At 36.2% G+C, this 17,401-nt stretch overlaps 1 long non-coding RNA gene across 3 annotated transcripts in view; it reads left to right on the forward strand.

The window, feature by feature from the left end:
- LOC110347170 (uncharacterized) overlaps window positions 1-17,401 on the forward strand; it is a 183,096-nt gene that overhangs the window by 116,914 nt on the left and 48,781 nt on the right. The gene's annotated exons all lie outside the window — the stretch shown is intronic.

Here is a 17,401-nt window from a genome sequence, read left to right on the forward strand (position 1 = left end):
GACATAAAAAACCCATTCACAGAAGGAATGCCAGAAAAGGTTCCAAACTTGGAAAAAGTATTTGACATACAGATAGGTGAGGCATATATAACTCCAAGCATCCATGATCAGAAAAGTTCTATGCCAAGGCATATATAATGTTAAGATTCAGGAAATTTACCACAAGAACAGAATATTAAAATCTGTTAGAGAAAAAAATCATCTATGAAGGAAAACCCATTAAAATCACAGCACACTTTGCAACACAAACACTTAAGTCAAGGAGATCTTGAAGTGAAATATTTCAAACTCTAAAAGGAAACAACTTCCAACCCACATTGACATGTCCTGTAAAATTGTTTTTCAAAATCAGCAGAGAAATAAGATGCTTCCAGGATAAACAACACCTGATGAAATTCATGACCACCAAATCAATACTCCAAAAATTCTGAAAGATATTTTAGAAAAAGACAACAAAAATGATTCCAAGAATCCCAATAGAATGAATCCATCAGGCAAAGCAAGCAGTTAAATAGAAGGGAAAGAGAAGGAATCAACAACAGGAAAATTATATAATGAGAAGGATAAGTCAATACTTGTCAGTTATAACCATCAATGTGAATAGTCTCAATTCACCAATCAAGAGAAACAGATTGGAGTAATGGATTGAGAAACAAGATCCAACAATATGCTACATACAAGAAACACATTTAAATCAAAGACATGTATAGATTTAAAGTCAAATGATGGAAAGTAATACTCCATTCAACAGCATCCTGGAAAAAAAGTAAGGATAGCTATTCTATTTGCAGACAAAATGAATTTTAACCCAGACAGATTAGAAGAGACAAAGAAGGTCAGTAAATACTTGTTAAGAGAACAACCCAAGAGGAAAAGAGAAAACTCGTAAATGTATATGCACCAAATACTGGCACACCCAACTGTATAAAACAAACCCTAATAGATGTAAAGATCAGCTAAGCACTAAGACAATTGTAATGGGAGACCACAATACCTGACAGTCATAAATATAGAAAACAACTAGACAAAAAAATTAACAAAGAAATATTAGAGTTGAATCTAACCTTTGAACAAAAGGAGTTAATAGATATATACAAAGTGTTTCACCCAACAACAAGAGCATACACATTCTTCTCAGCACCACTTGGGACTTTCTCCAAAATAGAACACATACCAACTAATAGAACATAGTTAAGTAAACTCAAAGAAGCTGAAATTGTCCCATGAATATTATCAGATCATAGTGCAATGAAATTGGAAATAAATGGCAGAAGGAACTACATAAACATGTAGACATTAAGTAACACACTCTTGAACAACCAATGGGTCACAGATGAAATGAAGGAAGAAATTAGTTAGTTTCTACAATTAAACATGCCTATCCAACATACTAGAATTTATGAGACATAATGAAGGCAGTTTTACAAGGGAAATTTATAGCCATGAATTGTCACATTAAAAAACAGAGCAAGCTCAAATGAGTTACCTAATGTTGGACCTCAGTGTTCTAGAAGAAGAGCAAATGAAACCTAAACTTGTATAATGAAGGAAAATATAAAGATCAGAGCAGAAATTAATGCATTTGAAACAAAGGAAACAATACAAAAAAAAGCAAAGAGTTATTTCTTTGAAAGATTCAATAAGATAGACAAACCTTTAGCCAACCTTATCAAAAAATGGAAAGTAAAAACCAATATTAATGCAATTAGGAATGAAAACTGCAAAATCACAATGGATCATGCAAACTCCAGAATATCATCAGTACCTCCTTTGAGCACTTGTATTCTAATAAGATTGAAAACTCAGATGAAATAGACAAATTCCTAGATATTTATAAATTACCAAAACTGAATTAAGAAGATATAGAAATTCTAAATAACACATCAGTCAATGAAATTGAAGAAGTAATAAAAAATACTACCAAAGAAAGAAAGCCCGGCTGATAAAGATTCACTACTAAACTGTTTAAGAACTTTACAAATCTAACACCAGTTTTCCTCAAACTTCAATTAAATTGAAAGGAAGCAAAACTCCCAGGTCATTCCTAGAAGCAAGCATTACCCTGATACTAAAACCAGAGAAGGTTCCGACAAAAAAAAGACAACTGTAGGCCAATGCAATGAACATGAATGCAAAAATCCTCCATATTGGCAAAGAGAATGCTTCAATTCATCAAAAAGATAATACACCATGACCAAGTAGGATGCATCCCAGTGATGCAGGCATGGTTCAACACATCCAAATGAAGAAATGTAATTCATCACATTAACAGAACACAGGAGAAAAACAACATGATTATCACAATAGATGCAGAAGTAGAATTTCACAAAGCAAAACACATTCAAGGAAAAAATCTTAAAGTAAACCATAAAGTAAATTGGAATATCTCAACATGAAAAAAGCCATCTATTTCCAACCAAGAGCCAAGATCATACCAAATGGCCAAAAACTGAAAGCTTTCACTTTGAAATCAGAAGCAATACAAAATGCCCACTATCACAACTCCTGTTGAATATAGTTCTGGAAACATTAGTCAGAGCAATTGAACAAGTGAAAGAAATAAAAAAAATATGGATAGGAAAGGAAAAAGTTAAATTATTATTTGCTGATGATATGGTACTGTATATAGCAGACCCCACATTCTCCACTAAAAGGCTTCTAGAATTAATAACCAAATCCAGTAGTGTAGCAAGATACAAAGGCAGCATTCAAACATAAATAGCATTCCTGAGCAGCATAGCAGCATGGACTGAGAGGTCCTGGGCTGGCTGAGCCCCGCTCCATCTGACTGTCCATAACCACTTGCAACCAGCAAGATGGTGAGTACCACTCGACATGCCCACCAGCCACCAGCTTAGCCACACAGGTGCCTGCAACACCCGCCCCCCCAGCCTCTTACCCCTGGTTCCACACTACAGAGGCAGAGTGGGACATAAAGGCCATTGTTCTGAGCTGCAGAAGTGAGCAGATAGAGGGCCTCTCTCAGGCTCCTTGATGAAAACTGAAGCCCACTGGAAAAGTGAAGAGAATCTCTGCAATAAAGGCACACCAGACCACCGTACCTGGTAAGTTGGAGGGATCATCACCTCCCATTGGAACTGGGACTATCTTCAGGGGAAGGTCAGCTGGAAACTGCAGTAGAGTGTTGCAGAGTTCAACCCTGCAGGAGGACAGAGAGCTCAAGGTGGGACTTGCACTGAGAAAAATGCCTGAAATTCACGGGCCTGTAACTGACTTCCTGAGACACATTGACTTATATCTGCACACTGTTGCCCACATTGTCTATTGTGACAGCAGAGACATACCCTGAAGGAGGCCCTTCATTTTAATCCTTTGTCCTTTTCAAAAATATTAGTAGTACTTTTGCTCTTATTTTTAATTTTTAATTTTTTCTTTTGCTACTCTTCAAATTTTTATTTTTCTCTTTTTTTTCTTTTCTCTTTTCTTTCTGTCTCTCACTCACTCTCTTGCTATCCCATATTGTTCTTCATCTCCTTTATGTTCCTGTTCGGGACCTAATTCATATTTCTTCTTTATCTTTCTTTTCTGCACTTTTTCCTTCTCTTGCCTGTGGCCTCCAGCCTCACTGCTAACCTTCCCTTATCCTTCTATCTATCATGCCCTAAATAACCCCTTCTAACTCCCCATCCTAAAGGGTAAAGTTGCTATATTGAAGTTTATTCACTGTAAACATATATTGGGATGGTCCTCGATGTTGATTTAATTCACACAGCTAAAGGTGATAGAATAAGGATTACCAAAAAATTGTCATTTTCTAAAATGTACTTGATGCTATGGTGTTGCTGATTGTATCACTTGGACTAAGGTGTTGTGATTGATTTAATCAGTTGTCCTTCCTGGTATAATGGAAATGAGGTACTCTCAGAGTGATTAGACACTCAAAACTTAAGATCAGCTATATCTGGAAGACACCTCTGAAAAGCAATCATTCCATAAGCATTCTAACTACAAGCAACAGAGATACTTACAATTAAACTTTGGACAGTGCCAAAAAACAAAATTGAGAAGACATTTCAACAAGTCATAAACTCAGACTTCCACACCACAAAAGGCAAATTCTGGAGGAAATGATGTGGAAAAGTCTGAAAATCAACCACCTGGACACCTTGAACTGGTAGCACAGAAAGTAGCAAAACAGAGAAATGAGGCTCTAGAAAAATTCAAAGCAGAAATAATCTCCAAGAAAGCTACAGAGATGATAAGCAGACTGAAAGATATGATTAAAGACTCTGGAACAGAAACAGATAAAAAATAGATGAGCTCAGAAACATGTTGGAATTCATGAATCCCCAGCATAAGAAAGAAATGGAAACCATGATCACCCAACATAAGAAAGAAATGGAATCCATGAAACAGATTCAAACAGATATCCAAGAGATTAAAAACTCCACTGAAAGCATGCACAGCAGATTAAGGGAATGTGAAGATAGAATATCAGATATAGAAGAAAGGATTTCAGTTAATGACCATGTAAACAGAGATTTCTGCAAAATAGCAAGGGACCATGAGATATCAATCCAGCAACTGCTAGATGATCCAAAGAAGAATGACATAAGACTGGTAGGAGTCCATGAAAATGCAGGAGAAATTACAGAAGTAATAGTTGAAAACTTCCAAGGCAAAGGTAGAGAACTGGACATACAGATAAGTGAGGCATATAGAACTCCAACTAGCCACGATCAAAAAAATCTACACCAAGGCATATAATAGTCAAGGTCCCAGAAACCCAACAAAAGAACAAAATCCTACAAAAAGTTAGAGAAAAGAAGCAAATCACCTGCAAAGGAAAGCCCGTCAGAATCACATCAGACTTCTTGACACAAATTTTCAAGTCAAGGAGAGCCTGGAGGGAAGTATTTCAAGCCCTAAAAGAAAATAACTTCCAACCTAGACAGTTGTATCCTGCAAAATTATCTTTCAAAACCGATCTGGAAATTAGATACTTCCATGACAAAAAACACCTGAGAAATTTCATGAACACCAAACCAGCACTACAAACAATTCTAAACAATACACTAGAAAAATACAATGAAGTTCACACCTCCATGAGGCACTACAGAGGGAAGCCAACAAGCAAGGCAATAAACTAAATGGAAAGGGGGGGAAATCAGTAATAAAACAGCCAACAACAGTAAAACATTATGACAAGGATGAGTCAATATCAATTATAACCATCAACATTAATGGCCTCAATTCAACCATCAAAAGGAACAGACTAGCAGAATGGATTAAGAAGCAAAATTCAACAATATGCTGTATACAAGAAACACACCTAACTCAAAAAGAAATTCATGGACTGAAAATAAAAGGTGGAAAACAGTTCTCCACGTAACAGGAACCGAGAAAAAAGTAGATTTCAAACCAAAACTAATTAAGAGAGACAAAGATGGTCACTACATCCTTGTAAAGGGAAAAATCCAGGAGGAAGAGATGATGATCATAAATATATATGCACCAAATATGAATGCCCCAACCATACAAAACAAATACTAATGGACTTAAAAACCAATTAAGCGCTAATACAATTATACTGGGGGACCAGTACTGCCCTATCACTAATAGATCATCTAGACAGAAAATTAACAAGGAAATTCTAGAACTGAACCAAGCTATTGACCAAATGGACTTAATAGATGTTTATAGAGTGTTCCATCCCACAAAAACAGAATACACAAACTTTTGGGCTGCACATGAGTCATTCTCAAAAATAGACCAAATGCTAGCTCATAGGACATGTCTAAGTAAATGTAAAAGAGTTGAAATTACCCTTTGTATGTTATCAGACCATAGTGCAATAAAATTGGAGATCGATTACATAAGAAAACAAAAAGCCCCCCACAAACACATGGAAATTGAATAACACCCTCCTGAACAACCAATGTGTCAGAGAGGAAATTAAAGAAGAAATTAGACAGTTTCTACAAGTAAATGATAATGGCAGTACAACATACAGGAATCTATGGGACACAATGAAAGCAGTTCTATACAGGAAATTCGTAGCAGTGGATGCCCATATTAGGAAAACAGAGAGACCTCAAATAAATAACCTAATGCAGAACCTCAAGCTCCTAGAAAAAGAAGAACATAACAAACACAAAGCTCATACAAGAGATGAAATTATAAAGATTAGAGCAGAAATCAATGCAAGGGATACAAAAAGAGAATGATACAAAAAGATCAATGAATCAAAGAGTTGGTTTTTTGAAAGAATAAATAAAATTGATAAACCTTTAGCCAACCTTATCAAAAAAAGGAAAGAAAAGGCTTAAATCCATGCAATTAAGAACAAAAAAGGTGAAGTCACAACAGACCCAGCAGAAATCCACAGGATCATCAATACCTACTTTGAGAACTACTCTAATAAAATGGAAAACACGAAAGAAATTGACAGATTCCTAGATACATATGCATTGCCAAAGTTAAATAAGATATAGAAATTCTAAACACCCCAATTACAATGAGTGAAATTGAAAATGTAATAAAAACTTTATCAACAAAGTAAAGCCCAGGTCCTCATGGCTTCACTGCTGAATTCTACAATATATTTAAAGAACTATTGTGATTAATCTTTAAACTCATCAAGGAAATTGAAAGGGAACCAAGGCTGCCAAATTCATTCCTGGAAGCAAGTGTTACTTTGATTCCAAAACCAGGGAAAGACCTAACTAAAAAAAGAGAACTATAGGACGATCTCCCTAATGAACATAGATGAAAAATCCTCAACAAGATAGTGGCAAACAGAATACAGAGGGTCATCAAGAAGATCATACACCCTGACCAAGTCGGATTTATCCCAGGGATCCAAGGATGGTTCAACATATGTAAATCAATCAGTGTAATACACTATATTAACAGAGCCAAGGATGAAAACCATATGATCATCTCAATAGATGCAGAGAAGGCATTTGACAAAATCCAACACATATGCATGATAAAAAAAACCCTGCAGAAAATTGGAATAGATGGTTTATATCTCAAACTCATTAAGGCTATCTATGAAAAACCAACAGCCAACATCATGCTAAATGGTCAAAAACTAAAACTTTCATGCTAAAATCAGGAACAAGACAAGGATGCCCACTATCATCACTCTTGTTAAATATAGTCCTGGAAACATTAGACACAGGAATTAGGAAAGAGAAAGAAATAAAAGGAATAAAAATAAGAAAGGAAGAAGTGAAACTGTCATGATTTGTGGATGATATGATACTTTACATAGAAGACCCAAAATCTCTGCCAAAAGACTTCTAGACCTAATTGACAGATTCAATATAGTAGCTGGATACAAGGTCACCACTCAAAAAATAATAGCCTTCTTATACACAAATAACAGACTCACTGAGAGAGTAATTAGGGAAACAATTCCTTTTACAATAGCATCCAAAAAAAATTAAGTATCTAGGAATAAGTCTAACAAAGGATGCGAAAGACCTGTACACTGAAAACTACAGCATTCTGAAAAAAGAGATCGAAGAGGATATAAGAAAATGGAAAGACATCCCTTGCTCTTGGATAGGAAGAACCAATATCGTGGAAATGGCCATATTTCCAAAACCATTATATAGATTTAATGCAATCCCAAATGAAATTCCAACAATATGCTTCACAGAAGTAGAGAAACAATCCAAAAATTCATTTGCAATCAAAAGAGACCTAGAATAGCAAAAGCAATTCTACACAACAGACACATGGCAGGGACTATCAAAATCCCCAACTTGAAACTTTACTACAAAACCACTGTGATAAAAACAGCATGGTACTGGCAAAGAAACAGGCTTGACAAAGGAGACAACTACCCTCATTGGAGGAAAGATAGCCTATTTAATAAATGGTGTTGGAAAAACTGGATTTCAACCTGCCAAAGATTAAAACTAGACCCATATCTATTACCATGCACCAAACTAAGATCAAAGTGGATTAGAGATCTAAATATTAAAACAGAAACACTAAACTTGTGAGAAGATTAGTTAGCTAGGACTCTTGAAGACCTTAGCAAAGGAAAAGACTTCATGAACAAAACCTCAGTAGCATAGGAACTAGCACAATGAATCAACAACTGGGATCTCATGTTATTAAACACTTCTGCACTAGAAGAGAAGTCACCAACAGAGCTAAGAGATAATGTACAATGTGGAAAAAAAATTTAGCAGCTGTACCTCAGACAAAGGACTAATATCTAGAATATATAATAAGGTAAAAAAAATAGAACCCCAAAATTTAAAGACCCAATTCAAAAATGGGCATCTGAAATGACCAGACATTTCTCAAAGAAATGAAAGTAGCAAATAAGCATATGAAAACATGTTCGACATCATTGGTCATTGGAGAGATGCATGTGAAAACAACACTGAGATTCCACCTCACTCCAGAAAGAATGGCTACTAAAGAAATCAACTAATAACAAATGCTGGCAGGCGTGTAGGGAGAAAGGAACCCTTCTCCTTTGTTGGTGGGAGTACAGACTGGTGCAACCACTGTGGAAATCAGTATGGAAATACCTCAAAGAACTAGGACTAGAGGTCCCATTTCAACCAGCCACTCTCCTGTTGGGTATCTTCCCCAAAGAATTTAAAGAATCATACCACAGCTATATATGTGCACCTTTGTTTATTCTAACACAGTTCGTAATAGCTAAAGCTTGGAAAAAGCCCAAGTGCCCATCAACTGGAAATTGGATAACAAAGATGTGAGTTTTTTATAAAATGGAGTACTACTCAACCATAATGAATGAGAAACTAGAGACATTTATAGCTAAATGGATACATATTGAGGCCATCCTCTTAAGTGAAATAAATAGGACACACGTGTAAATACCAAATAGTTTCTCTAGTGTGAGAAGCTGAAATTGTAAATAAGGATTAAAATTATTAAAATAAATAATTTATAATTTGAAATAGGAAGAAAGTGTCCAAAGGTGTAGGGGAAGTCGAAGGGGAAGGGGAACAGAAAGAAGAGAAAGGACAAATTATGAGAAAAGAAAAAGATAGAAACAAAGTCTATGCAAATAAAGAAGGGTGAAGGGGGAAAATAGTGCACAGGTATTGGGGAAAAAATAAGAACCAAGATACATCATGTACAGGTACAAGCACCCAATTATAAATGTAAACATATTGTATCCCTAACATGTGCCAATAAAATATTTAAGCAAAAAAATAGCATTCCTATACATGAATAATAAACTCACTTAAAAAAAAAACCTTAGGGAAACAACACCTTTCACAATAGTGTCAAGAAAAATGTAATAGTTATGAGTCAATCTATTAAAGGAAATAAAAGACCTTTACATCAACAATCTGCAGTATTTTAAAAAAGGAGATTGAAGAGGATATCTGAAAATGCAAGGATATCCTGTGTTCTTGTGTAGACATAACCAATATAGTGAAAATGGTCATACTTCTGAGACTATTACACAAATTTAATGCAATCTGAAATCAAAATTCCAATAGCTTATTTCACAGAACAAGAGAAAACAATCCTAAAATTCAAATGAAAAAGAAGAGATCTAGAATAGGAAAAGCAGTTCTGGACAGCAAGTTCAAGGCAGGGGGCATCACAGTCCACAATTTGAACCTACACAATGAAGCCACCATGATAAAATAAAACAGTATGGTACTTGGAATAAAACAGATCTTAGGATCATTGTAATAGAATACAAGATGCACAGTGAACCCCAAACACACTAAGCTACCTTATCTTTGACAAAGGGGCCAAACACCTTCACTGGAAGAAAGCCTGATTAATAAATGGTGGTGGGAAAACTGATTTCAACATGATGAAGTCTCAACTTATCTTTCCCTATGCATTAAATTAAAATAGAAATAAATCAAAGATCCAAATATAAAAAGTGCAATGTAAGATAGAATGGGTGAGCATCTCAAACACGTAGGTATGGCTAGAACTTGAAGAAATAAACAACCATCACACACAAAATTCTGCAAAGAATCAATGCCTGGGATCACATCCAATTAAAAAGCTGCTGCACAGTGAAAGAAACCACAAACAGAGTGAAGAGACAACCCACAGAATGGGGAGAAAAATTTTGCCAGCTACTCCTTAAAGATCTAATATCTAAACTATATAAGGAACTTCAAAAAATTAGACCCCTCAAATGCAATTACTTACTCTAACAATGGACATCAGAAATGAATATAGATACTTTTCAGATGAGAAGTACAAACAACAATTAAATATATTAAATATGCTCAATATCACTGCTCATTTGAGAAATGCAAATTGAAACAACAGCAAGATTTCTCTATCACTCCCGAAAGAATAGCTATCATCAAGAAATCAACTAATGACCCCATTCAGTGTGCCACTCCCAGCCCAGAGGTAGGGGCTTCTGACCCACAATCCCAATGTTCTTGGCCCAGAGGAAGGAGTTTTTGGGCCAGCATCCAGCCCTCCACTCCTGGCCCAGAGGAAGGGGCATCCTGGCCACCATCTGTCCCACCACTCACAGCCCAGAGGAAAGGGCTTATGGGCTGCCTCTTGCCCCACTGCTCGCAGCCCACAGGAAGAGGCTTCTGAGCAGCCATCCCACCTCTCCCAGTTCAGAGGAGGTAAGCTGCATGGGAGACAACAGCACCGCCCCCGGCCAGGCAAAATGAGAAGACACATAAATAAGTCTCAAAACCAGACTTCCAGATCACCTACAGCAACCACAAAGGGAAATGAGATGGAACACTCTGATACTCAAGCACCTGGACCCACTGAACTGGCAACAAAAGGGGATCTCTAAAAAATGAAATCAGAAATAATTTTTCAGATAACAGCAGAAATTGTGCTCCTAGTGCAAGACATGATTAATCAATCTAGAGAGGAGCTGAGGAACATGATGGAATCCCAACATAGGAAAGAAATGGAATCCATAAAACAGATGCAAATAGATTTCCAGGAGATAAAAAAACTCCTTTGAAAGTCTACACAGCAGAATGAGCCAATGTGAGGACAGAATTTCAGATATAGAAGATAAGACTGCAATTAGTGACCAGGAAAAGAAAAATTACTTCAAAATTGTAGCAGAACATGAGAAATCCATCCAGCTGCTAGACAATGCAAAGAAGAATAACATAAGACTGATTGGAGTCAATGAAGAAACAGGAGAGAGAGCAGATGACATAAAAAACTCTTCACAGAAGTAATGGCAGAAAATGTCCCAAGCAGAGGAAAAGAACTTGACATACAGATAAGTGAGGCATATAGGACTCCAAATAGCCTTGATCAAAAAAAATCTACACATAGGCATATAATTGTTGAGATTCCAGAAACTCAACAGAAGAACAAAGTTCTGCAAGCAGTTAAGAGAAAAGCAACAAATCACATACAAAGGAAAGCCCATCAGAATCAAAGCAGACTTCTCAACACAAACCATCAAGGCAAGAAGAGCTTGGAGTACACATTCCAAGCCCTAAAAGAAAACAGCCTCCAACCCAGATTGATGTACCCTGAAAAACTATCTTTCAAAATGGATGGAGAAATAAGATACTTTCATGATAAAGAGCACCTTAGGAACTTTATGAATACCAAACCAGCACTCCAACAAATTTTAGAAAATATCCTAGGAACAGACATTGAGGATCACAACCTCAGGAAGCAAAGCAGAATGAACCCATCTGGCATAACAAGAAATTAAATGTAAAGGAGGAGAACCCAACAAAAAGAAAAACTCATGGCAATGACAAGTCAATACATTTCAGTTATAACCATCAAAATAAATGGTCTAAATTCACCAATCAAAAGAAATAGACTGGCAGAATGGGTCAAGAAGCAAAATCCAACAATATGCTGCATACAAGAAACACACTTAATTCTAAAGGAAACTCATAGACTGAAAGTTAAAGGGTGGAAAACAATACTCCATGTCACAGGAACCACAAAAAAGCAGGAGTAACTGCCCTCTTTGCAGATCAAGTAGATTTCAAACCAACACTGATTAAGAGAGATGAAGAAGGACACTACATCCTTGTAAAGGGAACGATCCAACAAGAAGAGATGACAATCATAAATATCTATGCACCAAACACTAGTGTGCCCAACTACATAAAACAAATACTAATGGACATGAAAAGTCATATATGCACTACTACAATTGTAGTGGGGGACCTCAACACCCCACTGTCAGAAATAGATAGATCAACTGCATGAAAAATAAATAATGAAGTACTAGAACTCAAACGAACTCTTGAACTAATGAACTTAACAGATGTTTACAGGTGTTCCACCCCTCAAAAGCAGAATTCACATTCTTCTCATCTGCACATGGGTGATTTTCCAAAACAGACTGCATACTTGCACACAGAACATGTTTAACTAAGTGCAAAGGTATTGAACTTATCCCATGTATATTATCAGACCATAGTGTGATGAAATTGGAGATCCATAGCAAAAGAAACTGGATAAACTTCATAAACAAGTGGAAATTGAACAACACACTCCTGAATTACCAATGGGTCACAGAGGAAATTGCAGAATAAATAGGAGAGTTTCATCAATTAAACAACAAGGACAATACAACATATCAGAATCTATGGGACACAATGAAAGCAGTCTCATGAGGGAAATTCATAGCAGTGAATATGCATATCAGGAAAACAGAGTGAGACCAATTAAACAACCTGGTGCTGAACCTCAAACTTCTAGAAAAAGAAGAGCAGGAGAAATCCAAAGCTCATCCAAGGGAGGAAATTATAAAGATCAGAGGAGAAATCGATGCAATGGCGACTAAGAGCATGATACAAAAAATCAATGAAGCCAAGAGTTGGTTCTTTGAAAGAATCAACAAAATTGACAAACCCTTAGTCAGCCTTGTCAGAAAAGGGAAAGAAAAGGCCCAAATCCATGCAATTAGGAATGAAAAGGGTGAAATTACAACAGTCCCAGCAGAAATCCAGAGGATCATCAATACCTACTTCCAGAACCTATATGCCAATAAGATGGAAAACACAGAAGAAATGGACAGATTCCTAGATACATATGAATTATCAAAGTTGAATGAAGAAGACCTAAAAATTCTGAACAACCCAATATCAACCAATGAAATTGAAAACATAATAAAAACACGTATCAACTATGAAAAGCCTGGGCACTGAAGGCTTCACTGCTGAATTCTACAAGACATTTAGAGAGGAACTACTGCCACTACTGTTTAAACTCTTCAATGAAATTGAAAGGGAAGCAATACTCCCAAATTCATTCCTGGAAGCAAGCATCACCTTGATCCCCAAAGCAGAGAAAGACCCAACTGAAAAAGAGAACTATAGGTCAATCTCACTAATGAACGTAGATGCAAAAATCCTTAAGAAGATACTTTCAAATAGAATGCAAAAGATCATCAAGAAGATCATACACTGTGCCCAAGTGAGATGCATCCCAGGGATTCAGGGATGGTTCAACATATGCAAATCAATCAATGTAATACATTATATCAATAGAGCCAAGGACAAAAACCATATGATTATCTCCATAGATGCAGAAAAACCATTTGACAAAATCCAACCTGCATTTATGATAAAAACTCTACAAAAATTGGAATAGATGGTCTCTACCTCAAACTGATAAAAGCCATCTATGAAAAACCAACAGCCAATATCATACTAAATGTTCAAAAACCAAAATCCTTCACACTAAAATTAGGAAGATGACAAGGATGTCCACTATCACCACTGTTGTTCAATATAGTTTTGGAAACATTAGCCACAGCTAGTAGACAAAGGAAAGAAATAAAAGAAATAAAGATAGGAAATGAAGAAGTCAAATTGTCATTAGTTGCAGACAATATGATACTGTATATAGAAGACCCCAAGAACTCCACCAAATGTCTTCTAGACTTAATAACCAAATTCAGGCAAGTAGCTTGTTACAAGGTCAACACACAAAAATCAATAGCTTTCCTCTACACGAATAACAGACTCACTGAGAGAGAGATAGGGCAAATAATTCCTTTCACAATAGCATCCAAAAACCTGAAATACCTAGGAATCAACCTAACAAAAGAAATCAAAGACCTCTTCTCTGAAAACTATAGCCCTCTGAAAAGAGAGACTGAAGATGATATCAGAAAATGGACAGACATGCCTTGCTCCTGGATAGTAAAGATTAATATAGTGAAAATGGCCATACTTTCAAAACTGGTATATAGATGCAATGCAGTTCCATTTGAGATCCCAGCAGCATTCACGCACCTTGAGAAAACAATCCAAAAATTTATTTGAAACAAGAAGAGACCCAGAATAGCAAAAGCAATTCTAGGTAACAGAGCCATGGCAGGGTTATCACAATCCTCACCTTGCAACTATACTACAAAGCTACAGTGATAAAATACAGCATGGTACTGGCAAAGAAACAGACTTGACGACCAATGGAACAGATTAGAAGATACAGAATCAATGGCAGACACACTCAGCCATCTCATCTTAGATAAAGGAGTCAAACACCCTCACTGGAGGAAAGATAGCCTCTTTAATAAATGGTGCTGGAAAAATTAGGTTTCAACTTCCCAAAGATTAAAACTAGACCTATATCTCTTACCATGCACTAAACCAAAATCAAAATGAAGTAAAGATCTAAATATTACAATAGAAACGGTGAACCAGCTGGAACAGAGGTTATGTAGAACTCTTGAAGACATTGGTGTAGGAAAAGATTTTATGAACAAAACCACAGTTGCCCGTGAACTAGCACAAAAAATCAACAAGTGGGATCTCTTATTAATAAAAAGCTTCTGCACAGCAAGAGAAACCACCAGCAGTGTGAAGAGACAACTCAAAATGTGGGATAAAATCTTCACCTGCTCTTCCTCAGACAAAAGTCTACTATCTCGAATCTGTAAAGAACTTAAAAAGATCAGACCTCCCAAATTTAAAGCTCCAGTCCAAAAATGGGCATCTGAAATGAACAGACATTTCTCAAACAAAGAAGTAGAAATAGCAAATAAATACATGAAAAAATGTTCAACATCACTGGTCAATAGAGATACAAATGAAAACAATGCTGAGATTCCACCTCACTCCAGAAAGAATGGCTGCTATCATGAAATCAACCAATAACAAATGCTGGTGGGGCTGTGGGAAAAAAGAAACCCTGCTCCACTCCTGGTGGGAATGTAGACTGGGGCAACCACTGTTTAAATCAGTATGGAGATACCTCAAAGAACTAGGACTGGAAGTTCCATTTGACCCTGCTATTCCCCTGCTGAGGATCTTCCCCAAAGAATTAAAAGAATCATACCACAGTGATATATGTGCACCCATGTTCATAGCAGCACAGTTTGTAATAGCTAAAACTTGGAAATAGCCCAAATGCCCATCAACTGGTGACTGGATAAAGAAAATTGGTTTTTTTTTTAATAATATGGAGTATTACTCAGCCATAAAAATTGAGAAATTAGAGACATTTATAGCTAAGTGGATGCACATTGAGGCGATACTCTTAAGTGAAATAAATAGGACACACATGTATAAATACCGAATAGTTTCTCTGTTGTGAGAAACTGAAAGTGTAAGTAAGGACTAAAGCATATAATAGATAATATGAAATAGGAAGAAAAGGGGAAGAGGGGAAAGGGAAGTGGGAGGGGTAGAGGAAAGGAAAGAAGGGAATGGAATTAATATGAGAAAATGGAAAAATGGAAACAAAATCTTTGTAAATAGGGAGGGATGGAGGGGTTAAAGGGAGGGCTGGGCAAGGGTGAAAAATAAGAACCAAGAGAGATTATGTAAAGGTGAAAATTTCCAATGATGAATGTCATTATATTGTATACCTAAATTGTAACAATTATTAGAATGAATAATCGATAATGCAAAATAGGAAGAAAAGGTGCAGAGCCGTGGGGTAGTGGGAGAGGCAGGGGAAAGGAAAGAAGGGAAAGGTAAAATGATGAGAAATGGAAAAAACGGAAATAAAATCTTTGTAAATAGGGAAGGATGGAGAGGCTGAAGGGAGGGCTAGGAATGGGGAAAAAAATAACCAAGATGCATCATGTAAAGGTACAAGTTCCCAATGAGAAATGTAATTGTGTTGTATACCTAAAATGTACCAATAAAAGAATTTAAGTAACAAAAAGTAACTAACGAATAATAAATGCTGGCAAGGGTGTGAGGAAGAAGGAATCCCTGTTCATTTTTGATGGAAGTGTAATTTGGTACAACTACTATGGAAATCATTATAGAGATTCCTCAAAAAACTGAAACCAGAGGTTCCATTTGACCCACCATTGCTCTTCCTATTTATCTTCCCAAAAGACTTTAAAGCATCATACCACAGTGATATACACATACCCATGTTTAGAGCAGCACAATTTGTAATAGCTCCATCTTGGAAATACCCGATATGTTCATCAACAGATGAATGTATAAAGAAAATGTGGTATTTATACACAAGGGAGTATTTCTCTGCCATAAAGTAGGATAAACTTTGAGTCATGGTTATATAAATGAATGTACCTTGAGACCATAATGACAAGTGAAATAAATCAGACACACAAGTTTAGATATCACATTGTTTTTTCTGTTTGAGAAACCCAAAGGGTAGATAAGGAGCAACACAGAGGATACATATGGGCAAGTAGGTAGAACCTATTCAAAGGGGAAAGAGAACAAAGTGGGAAGGGAAGGAATAAAAAGGAGATTTTTACAAAGAGAATAGAAGGGAACAAATGGAAACAATGCTTTTGTAAATGGGGAGGAGAAGAAGGGTTGAAGAGAGGGGAGTGGATTGGAAAAAATAAGACATTTTTGTGCAGGCACAAGTTAGCTGATGAATATGATCATTGTATGGCAAATATTTATTGAAATAAATTTTAAAATTTTTGTAATTATTAGTGCATCTTAATTGTACAAATTAGTTGATCTTTCTGTGAAAATTCTATACATGCATATATTGTGCTTTGATTGTATCCAACTTTTGCATTTACCTTCTTCTACCTTTTCCTCTCTCTTACCTCCTACTATCCCCTTCCCCTTCTGTAGTAGTCCCTCTTCTACTTTCAGACCATTCATTTTTCTAGTTTCTGTATATGAAAGAATGCCTGTGATACTTGTCTGTGTTTGTCTTATTTGATTACCTTGACAATCTCTAGCTGCATCCATTTTCCTGCAAATGACATTATTTCATTTTTATGGCTATTTATACTCCTTTCTCTATATATACTTTTTTTTGTAATTTCATCTCTTGAAAGACACTCTGATTCCATAACTTGGCTGTTGTAAACTGTGCTGTGATAGTGCTTGCGAGGTATATCTTTTCTATTTTGACTTTGTTCAGTGAAAGTAATTCTAATGACATTGAATTTTTTACTAGATACTCTACAGGTAACAAAGAATTGGCACAATGTTTTTCAAATGCTAAAAGAAAAGAACTTCCACTTGTAGATACCATAACT

This window comes from Heterocephalus glaber, unplaced genomic scaffold, assembly GCF_053883595.1.
Source record: "Heterocephalus glaber isolate CG9 unplaced genomic scaffold, H.glaber_assembly_v1.0 deba00000936, whole genome shotgun sequence".
In the NCBI taxonomy this organism is placed as follows: domain Eukaryota; kingdom Metazoa; phylum Chordata; class Mammalia; order Rodentia; family Bathyergidae; genus Heterocephalus; species Heterocephalus glaber.